We start from the raw sequence: 10501 nt of genomic DNA, 5'->3' as shown, positions 1-10501 counted from the left end.
AGTTGAGTTTGAGAGTAGTGTTGAAACTTGATGCAATGACCTACACAGAGGAATGGGACCTAAAACATACAATATAAATGGGGAGGAGAAAAATATAAAATATTTTAATTTGGATGAAATTATATACTATGAATCTTGATGATGACTTTTAATCACCATGTGTCACATCATATCATCATATCTATCTATATATATATATCTAAAACAAATTACTTGCCAAAGGTCTACAGATACATTACGTGTGTCATGTTATAACTATATTTTTCTTGATATTTAGGCTTTCTTAATGATTTTAAATTTTCATTTTTAGTCGTCAGGTTTTTTTGAGTCAAAACTACTCCTGCCAAGTTTTGCTAAAATTCTAAAATTACTGGTAGAACCATCCAATATATTTGAGGGTTCTTACATGATAGATTGTGTGTTTGGATTATCTTGGGGGTTGGAATTAGAAGATTAATTTGGAGAGGGCCAACTACATATTTGATACATGTAGTTAGAACCATCTATTATATAAGAAATTGGTTATGAGATGTATGTGCATTGTCTTTGATGTTGACTTATTAGATTGATTTGGACAATAACAAGGAATGAATAATAATGGTTTATAAGAATCATTCTATCAACTTTGGGGATGAAATGGAGGAGCTTGTAGACCAACTAGACAATAAAATTTGTGGGATAAAATTGCTTTGGAAAAAAATTATTAGAAGCTTTATTAGAAAAATATGCAGCATCAAGACTAAGGCAATCATAAATATGCAATCAATTTCAAAATCATGGGAAATGTAATAGTTTGTAAAATCATGTATGGTTAAGATTCAGAGCAATTTTGAAAAGCTTTTTAAATTAAATATTCTTTGTGGTTAGGTACATCAAGAGAGGCCACCAGTTGAGTCATATTTTGTGCTTTTGTTATTAAATTGAGTGATGTGTGTATGTACTTAAGTATGTAGTCTTATATTTCATTTATGTAACTGTAAGCATATTGTGAAATGGTCCAAAACAAAATGCTTAGTTAAAATAATTACATAAAAAAAAGTGATAAAATAGTCAAAGATTAAAAATTTCTAAAGTAGATCAAACAGATTTTGGATTCCTAAAAATTTACAAATACACCTTTAGAAAAATGAAGGTTATTTTCCTATCAATTTGAAAAACTAGCTAGAAAACATAAACTATTATGGTTTGTTCCACTACAAAAGAGCTATTCATGGATGTACATCAAAAAATGTGATAAAATAGTCAAAGATTAAAAATTTCTAGAGTAGATCAAATAGATTCTGGATTCCTAAAAAATTACAAATACACCTTGAGAACAATGAGATAATTTTCCTATCAAGTCATTCTTGGATTATAATTTTTCTTTTTACTCTTTCTATAAAGATATGCTTGACAACATTATTTCAGTGGTAAAATATCATATAAATTACCTTATACCAAGTCAAAGCTTGATTTTTAGGAGGACTAGCAACTTTTTCCCATTGCACATTTCCTATTCCACTCTCTACATAAAGATTCAATTGTTCACCTTTCAACCCAATCTGCAAAATCATGCAAAATTTGAATAAGATATCAATCAATTAAGAATAATTCAAAATATGAGCTAACAAACAAAGATAAACAAGCACATTGAATGGAAAATGTACTTTTTAACACCTTTAATTTCATAAAAGTCAATTTGCTACATAAGCTTTTGTATAACTATAAATGGAATGACCAAGCAGTTTGTTGATACATGACATCACCTAATATGTCCACACATTTGTGGACAAGTCTATTGATCCATCTCAAAAACCTTCTAATTTGACCTGGGAAATACCTGCTCCCACAAAGTCATAATATGGTCCACCATTCTATTACCAAAAATTACCCATGAATAGATGTAAGACCATGATATAAATAATATTTCTTAGACCATGATATAAATAATATTTCTTATAGAGGGAATAAATCCAACACAAACCAAGTTAGATCAAAATTGTGAATAATGATGCCATATTAAATACAAGGATTGGATGGTCGGATATTAAGAGCTTGGGATTAATTAATGTGTTGGTACCATTATGGTGATACTAAAAAGTGTGTGTATGCATGTAAAAATGAAGAAATCTTAATTTGAAGATGTCTTTGGTATTATCCAAATTCATTTCAATGATAAGATTTAATTATAATTACACAAGTGACACCAATTATTTCCTGATATACTACTTACATAGTCTAGTATTCTAAATTCATTATGTTTAGTAATAATACCATTATCGAGAGTCCTTAGTTTACAAGTGTCTCATTTTAGAGAATTGTACTACCAAACCAACAAATGCTGACACATTGACTCATTATTTCCATGGAGCTCATGTCTACATGATTTGGTTAGCATTGTCAAACTGACATTCCAACAATAATATCATGTCACAAGAACCATCCAAACACCAAGCATCTTTCTTGCAATAACAGACTCCAACAATAAAAATAAGAGATATTGTAAACAACCATCCTTGACACCTAGTGCATAGCCCCCCCACCCCATGTTGCAGTAACTCAAATCCCTAAAAATAAGGAAAAATTAATATTTAAAAATATGCAAACAATGAGGCTTCCACAATAACACACATCAAATGGAAACAAAAAAATACCTAATCAACCAAAGTTAAATCCACTAGATGGCACTATTGGTTGATTAGCACCAAAATTGAAAGTTGTTTGAGCAACCTCAATTCCAATAGGTAATGCTTGATCATCTTCTTCATCTTCTAGCTAGTATGTTTCTAATATTTGTATAGCCTTCTCATAAATCTCATTATTATTGTGACTTTGCAAGTTCTAAATCTTCTCAACTCCTTTAGCATCATCAATATACTGAGCATATAAATTCACACCTCCTGTATTACCAACATACTTCTCTCCTTCTCCAACTTTCAATATGTTCTCTAGTCCTTTAGGAAAAATAGTTATAATCCTTAGATCTGGATAGACTAAAAGGTCACATAGAGGCTTTATGCATCCTTGATTAACCAGGTACCTACAAAATAATCAAAGTAGGCATTGAAGGTTAAATGCAAGAGAATGAAAACTTGAACATATAATTAAAAATTCTAGTACATCATTATCATTATTATACCCATTCAATTATGTTAATATCTCCCACACCAATGCAGATTCACAATTTTATTGTGAGCTGTCAAAAAATAAAAATACATACTTAATTTGTTCGTGTGTACTGCTAGAAGTAGCATTTGATATGACCCCTGCTGCTTCCTTTTTAATATCAAACTCGATAGTTTGAAGGAGTTGAAATAGGGGAGGAATGATGTTTGCATAAATCACAACCTGAAAATGAAAATTTTAGTTAATATATAGTAGGCCTTCAAATATCTTAGTTTCACACCATTCTACATTTATGCCTCTATACTCTAGATAATAAATTGAAAGACCTAAATCTGTTCTTTGTTATCAGTAGTTATGTTTGAAATGGTCCAGGAAGCTTCCTTCTTTATGCTCTCCTTATTATTTTGAGTTTATAGTGCTAAAAGGCAAGGACGTGCTTGGTTGTTGATTATGTATTGAATTTACACAAAACAAGCATAATAAAAGTAAAGGAAATGAATCCAATGACAACAACATACACTTATATAACAACTAATTATTTGTACATAAATATAACAAAAAATAATGATATTAAAATGTATACCTTAGTCTACAAATTGTCACCAGTTACAATATTATCCACTATTCAGAGAGCTAGGATAAGGACGGATGCAGAGGGGTGACTGAAACATGCATGCATTTTTTATAAAAATCCAAAACAAAGCTATAGTGCACATTATAAACATCTATCAACAATACAAATCAAGCCAAAAAGGATTAATCCATTATTTATAGTGTCTTACAAAAAGAAATAAGAAGGAGAATGCCTATCTATCATTACCAACAAATGATTTACACTTATAGCAAGAGCTCAACAAGCCTGTGGCAGACACCAACCTCAATCATAGCTTGAATTTTATCATTTGTACCATCAAAGAGATAAGAAAGATCCTAACAAGAATCTATCAGAACCTCTTCATTATTTGAGTGAATAAGTTGCTCTAGTGCAGGTAGAGCTAGCTTTGTCTAGGGGAAAACATAATTCAGCAAGTGCATGACACGAATAGCAATATAAAACTTAGTTTTTTAGAAAAAAATGTGTTTAAATTGGCATACTTTCTCAAATGCTAGTAATGTGACATACTTGCTCCATGTCGCATTTCTCAACATTGAAAGCTTAGCATGTTCATTCAATTGAGTAAGAAGTGGCATGAGAGTGCCATGAGAAAGAACTAGATCTCTTCACTTGGGAGAGTCACTAGCCACATTACCTAATGCCCAAATAGCCTAACAATACAACAAAAAAACAACATACCATAAAAAAAAAATCACTAGTATAGATTAAGTCGATAGAGAAGTGAAACGATTTTTGGATCTCCATATCTAAGTCCTACATCAGCAATCCCCAATTAACATAATTTTAATTGTAAAAAGATTACACCCCTAAAATAAAAATAAAGGAACATATCCATTTCTCTCAATCCTTACAATCATTCTTCCACACAAACATGTAATTTAAAACCCTATACATGACCATTAAATTGTAGAGATATCATTAATATATATCATTTTTTGCTCTTAGTGCTACTAGATTTGTAAGGTAGCATAACATCCCAATAAAAAGCTTAAAAGAATATCTAACAAAGTCAAAATTGCATTGCTGATAAAGTACGATTATAGGTAGTATGTAGACCAATTTGAGGCTCTGTCATGTGATGTCCCTCTCACATTATTAATTTTCAAGCACTCAGAAACAATCCCACATTCTAACTATGAGAAATTTAAGAAGAAGATTCACGCATGATGATAACACATGGTATTGAAGTTTCCCAATTTCATTTGGTCATAATGAATGAATTACATTTGTTAACCAAATTATTGGACATTCTTTTGTGAGTCACTTATAGATACAAATGTTTCCTTAATTTCTTACAAGCATAGGCTCTCCCTAGGTTTTTAACTGTAGTGTCATAGTCAAGTATCCTACTTCTTACATCTGTTAATAAACAAAACAATAATAGTAATACCATATGGTTGAAATTCATTAACTATGAGCCCCATTGCTATGTTCTTGTAACATTATTATGATCTTATTATTCATAGATATACACTTTAATTCATTATGTCCATTTACATTTGGCACAATGACAACCCTACCCAACACAACAAAAAATGAAAGACAATGTTTATTTGACATAAGATTGGGTACATGCCTGACAACTCTAGCCAAAACAAGAAAAAGAGATATGTATAAATATACATACATATATATACATCCTTTCTTAAGATTAAGTGGGAGTTGGCATTTAGCCAACAAAAAAGTCCATATACATCTTTGCATTTATTAAAGTTGTGTTATTTAAATTTGGATTCTCATTGCTAGCATGTTTTCGATGTCCTAGTGCCATGCCATGCCATAAAAAGAAGTAGAATGGCTTAGCTGGACATTTTCTAAGGACATGTACATGGGTCACAATATTGAATCTTTACAAAAAGCAATCAAGATGGAGAAGCAATCAAATAACTTGACTTGTAGAATTTCATTGGTGTGCTTATTATACGAACCCAATGCCAACTACCATTTTCTATTTTCCTTTGTTCTCCAAGTGACAAAGATGAAATTTCTTGAGTATTAAACATTTTCCAAGAAATAAAGAGAAATATGAACCAACTATTCAAAATTGTAGCTTTTTATATGGTCGAAATATGTTCTACTTCTGGACACACATTCTAGGGTGAGCACCATCTCCAACAAGGTGAGGTAAATTATTCCACTCACCATTGGATTTTCACTCAACCCAAGAGGACTAACTTAGACATTGTTTAAGGAATAACATGCTGAAATTAATTGAAATATTCCTTACCCTACCATCTCTCAACATGAACAGAATAGACTATTTAGAATAAGGAACCAGACAAAGTGGCACTACAAGAGCTATTAGATTTCCACAATCCATCAATGCTGAGATTTGCTATCTGATTTGATTGTGTGACCAATTTTTTACATCAACATTTTGGATCACACTCTGTGATCCATCATTAGGATGCATACAAAAGAAGAGAAGGATAAAAGTGGCACTACCTCAAAATATTGTGCAATCCATCAAGTCCTCCAAAAAAGGAATAATTCATCCATTTCAAGTGTATTATAGAATTCCTATAAGTAAAAGTGCTAATTGTATCTTTTGTAAAGGACAAAAATTCCAATTACTTTTGAGAAAAAACAAACAAGTCTTACCTTTTCATCACAGTCAATATCAATGAAGTAAATGTGGTGACCAGACATAGAACCCTGACTGTTATGGTATTTAGTCTCATGCTTGAACTCCTTATTTTGTCCCTTGTAATCAGATTTTAACTTTTGTTCTTTGTGTAACGCCTTGCCAAGGGATCCAAAGAATTAACCTAAAATTTCACTAAGTTTGGCAAAATTTTATTATTATTATTTACAAACATGAAAGTAAATCCATTTACAACTTATACATAGTAATGGAAGTAAAAGCAATATCCATCTAAAATTAAACATAAACATACTTATCAGGTCACATTCTTTAAGGATCCCTTAACGTAGAATTACATCTAAATCAACTAATATTAATGAATCCATCTAATATTACATCCACATAAAATAATAATGAAAAGTCCAATATTTATACATTACATTTTTGAACACTCAATCATCCACTGTACATGTCACAAGGTATGAAAGGCTTAAAAGAATATACATGTATGGAAATACATCATCCTACTCTAGTCCATGATGCAATAAGGTAAATGATACATCAGGATAAAAGATAACTATTTATCACAAACATAATAAACTAAGTGCATGATTCCTCCCAACCATAAATAGCATCATTAGACCATCATGGGTCCTAGCCATCCCTTCATGTGTAACATTCCAAATCATCGAAGAGATTATCAGTATTAACATAGTAGGAATGTCACTCTTAAACATTCTACATCATATGCAGAAAGTAATCCATCATGCAAAATAAAGCATAAGATAACATCATCTAACATATGCAAATCATCAATGTAAGGATACATGTCCACCATCATAATCCATGAACAAAAGATAGACACCAACAAGAGAATGCATCAGCCACAGTGTCTCGTACGGATCTCAAATGATAAGAGTAGAAAAATACTACCACTCGACTGCATGGAACCTAAATGGTCTACTCCCACTGTGCTGAGGAGATAATCTCAAGTTCCAAATAGGTTATCAAAAAATATAATAAAAATACTCTGTAAGTCCAGGAATCCTAAAAGTATACTAACTCAAAGTTTCCAATCACAAACCGACATCTAAACCCAAAGGCACAACAATGACATGTAGGAAACCTACTATGCAAGCGGGAAAGTATCATCGCATGGATCACGCTAGAGTTACCTTGGTAGCCTCCCGCAGCCACTAGTATCCTCTCATACTAATGAGGCATAATACGGAATGCAAGGTCACAACCAAGCATTCTCTCTACTCCCATCCTAGTCTGTACTAGCACTCGAGGCATGGGCGAGAAAAAAACAATTATCTTTTTAGGTTCATTAAGTCAGTATTAGGTGTGAATGTTTTCACTTATTAAGACAACTTACAATGAGTTACCCTGGCAGCCTCTTAGGGCCCCAACCCACATTGCAAGCCACTTCTCAACACTACAAGCAGATAACCTACCCTAAGCTCATGGAATCATAAATCACAAAATACCAAAAGACAATCCATAATATAAACATCAAATCTCCATGAGTCAACTGAAAAAGCATCCATAGATAATCATGACCACAACAGTTCTCTATTGGCAACTGAAAGTATCCCTAATAATCACAATAATCATTAGTTCTTATCATGCAACCAAAAAGTATCTCAAACTAATACTGATCGAAGACTCCAAAAAGGTCGAGTCAAACATGTCACAACATGACATCATCAAGATCAGATAAACAATTTCAATTCCATAAAATGACTGGAAAGTAACCCAAGTATAATTGATCGATGACTCAAAATGGTTAAGTCAAGTGTCTCATACATATGAATCTCAGCTTCACACGAGAAGACTAAAAAGCAATAAAAATCAGTAAAAACAAGCATCTCATAAAGCATACCATCACATAACCATGGTTGGGTTTATAAAGATCAAAATCAAGACATCATCATGACATCACAATCATAACCCCCAAGCCTCTGGTAGACGTCCTATAACTGGTCAACACTAGTCAACCCAAAAACCCAAAACAAATAGCATAGAGAAAACACAATGCAAGCACATGTTTTGGTTTGCTAAAATTACATTGTTGAATAAAATGTGGAGGTCTCAGTTTTCATTTTTACATTAAAATATCAAGTGGAGAAATTTATACATTTAACCCAACCCAAGTATTTGTTTGATAGATGAAAATATTCCCCCAAAACCCATAGACCCAATTTTCTAATTGTTCTATTGATATATTGTTTATATAGACATTGTTTAAAAATGACGCTCATCATGTTCCAATGAAACTCATTGCAATTCCAATATCAACAATTATATTTCACCTTTATTTATCCTTTTATCATTTAAATTCAATTAAATTAGATTTATAGCATAAGACTAAAGTATTAAAAAAATGATTAATAAGTAATTTAAGAAATATATATATACATATTAATTAATATTATATAATAATAATTAATATTTAAATAATTATTATCTAAAATTATTAATACTTAATAACATTATATAAAATGATATAACATATAACCATACCATCAAATTCATATAGTAATATTATAACATATAACATTACCACCGAATTCATGTGCTAACATTATACATTATAATATTACCAACGAATCATTAAACTAGATTATGGATGCTTGTAATATTTCCCCCCGTACCCTATGATTACCTGCTACGCAGGCGGGGGTCCCTTATTGTACTCATGGCTTTTAACATAATACATGTTAATGCCAACATTTGGCATTATTTTAAGTAAAAATGCATGACAATATATGTGAGTCATGTGGCTTTAAAAGCGTGACTGGATGGGCTTGGCCTGCAATCGTAGCTCTGTGGCTGTAGGTACATGACCACCGGCGCATTCATTAAAGGGGTACGGGTGGGTGTATCCCACCCCATAATATGTATAATATATTTTTATTTTTTTTCAAAACGTTTATTGCATACACAATTTGGGTTGTTTCAATATGATTTTTCCACTGCATTTTTAAAAAAAATAGGTATATACATATATGTATATATATATATGTATATACGTATATGTATATATATGTATATATATATGTATGTGTGTATATATATACATGTATATATATAGGCAATTTAATATCAAATCAGTATTGCATTTTTTAAAAATAAACATATATATGTATATATATATATATATATATATATATGTATGTATGTATGTATGTATGTATGCAAATTTTATATATATAAAAAGAGAAGGCTTTTGAATTTGATAAAGTGAGAATTTCTCTTAAATAGTAATTGTTCCCAATTTTTATCCATTAATTCTTTTAATAGGTTTGATTATAAATTTTAACTATAGCCCCATAATTTCATCAGATCTTCACATAGGAAAGTTTCTTATATGGAATTTAACTACCTATGACAAATGTATGCAACCAAGATATGAAAATCCTCAGAAAGCATTCAGAAGACACGAAGAAGACAGCAAGTGCAAGATGCAGAAATAACATAAGCAAAATCACAAGTGTCTACCTGGACAGTGATGCTAAATCACTTCTCCTCATAATCCACAGAGCAAGCTCCTTCCTTCTCCCATGTTCTCGGGTCCTCCAAACGTGCTCCAAATGCTCTCCCTAAGCTTCTAGGAGTGCCTGAATATAAAGAACTCTCAGGAAACACCTAGACAGTCTCTAGAAACAACCAGAAGGTGTTGACAACTAAGCATGAGCCTTTTCCAATCTTCTAGATGAGTCATAAGGTTGTAGACACTATGTGTTTAATTTGTGTGCTAACCCCTATGTTGTTGAAATATGTGAAATCAAAAGGTGCATTTACTCCTAGGTAAGCTTATAACTTTTATTTTAATTTTTATTACTTTTATTATTATTATTTATTTATTACTTTATTATTATTATTTTATTATTATTATTTTTAATTTCTAATTTCTTTTATTTAATTCTTTTCTCAATTAATTCTCATTTAATTAATTATAATCAAAATATCTAAAGATCATGACAATATATATTAATTTTTTCCAAATAATTAATTTATTAATTAAATATATTTATTTAAGACTTAATTAATAGAAAATTTACCATAGACCTCCAAGATAAAATATGAAAACCCATCATAGAACAATCCATACAAAATTAGTCTAAAGGGTTAAAAATCATGAATTATGTCATCCGACACATTTGATGGGTAAAATAGCTAGATACTTGTCC

The 10501-nt window shown here is 31.0% G+C and overlaps 1 pseudogene; it reads right to left on the bottom strand.

Annotated features, from left to right (window-relative positions):
* Positions 1-2754: 2754 nt before the first annotated feature.
* On the bottom strand, positions 2755-6370 carry LOC149578172 (importin subunit alpha-1a-like; annotated as a pseudogene).
* Positions 6371-10501: the final 4131 nt, after the last annotated feature.

This window comes from Cupressus sempervirens, chromosome 1, assembly GCF_028749045.1.
Source record: "Cupressus sempervirens isolate cs-2001-9-10 chromosome 1, ASM2874904v1, whole genome shotgun sequence".
NCBI classification, from domain to species: domain Eukaryota; kingdom Viridiplantae; phylum Streptophyta; class Pinopsida; order Cupressales; family Cupressaceae; genus Cupressus; species Cupressus sempervirens.
The sequence above is the reverse complement of the archived record's forward strand: the minus strand, read 5'-3'. Positions and strand labels throughout refer to the sequence as shown.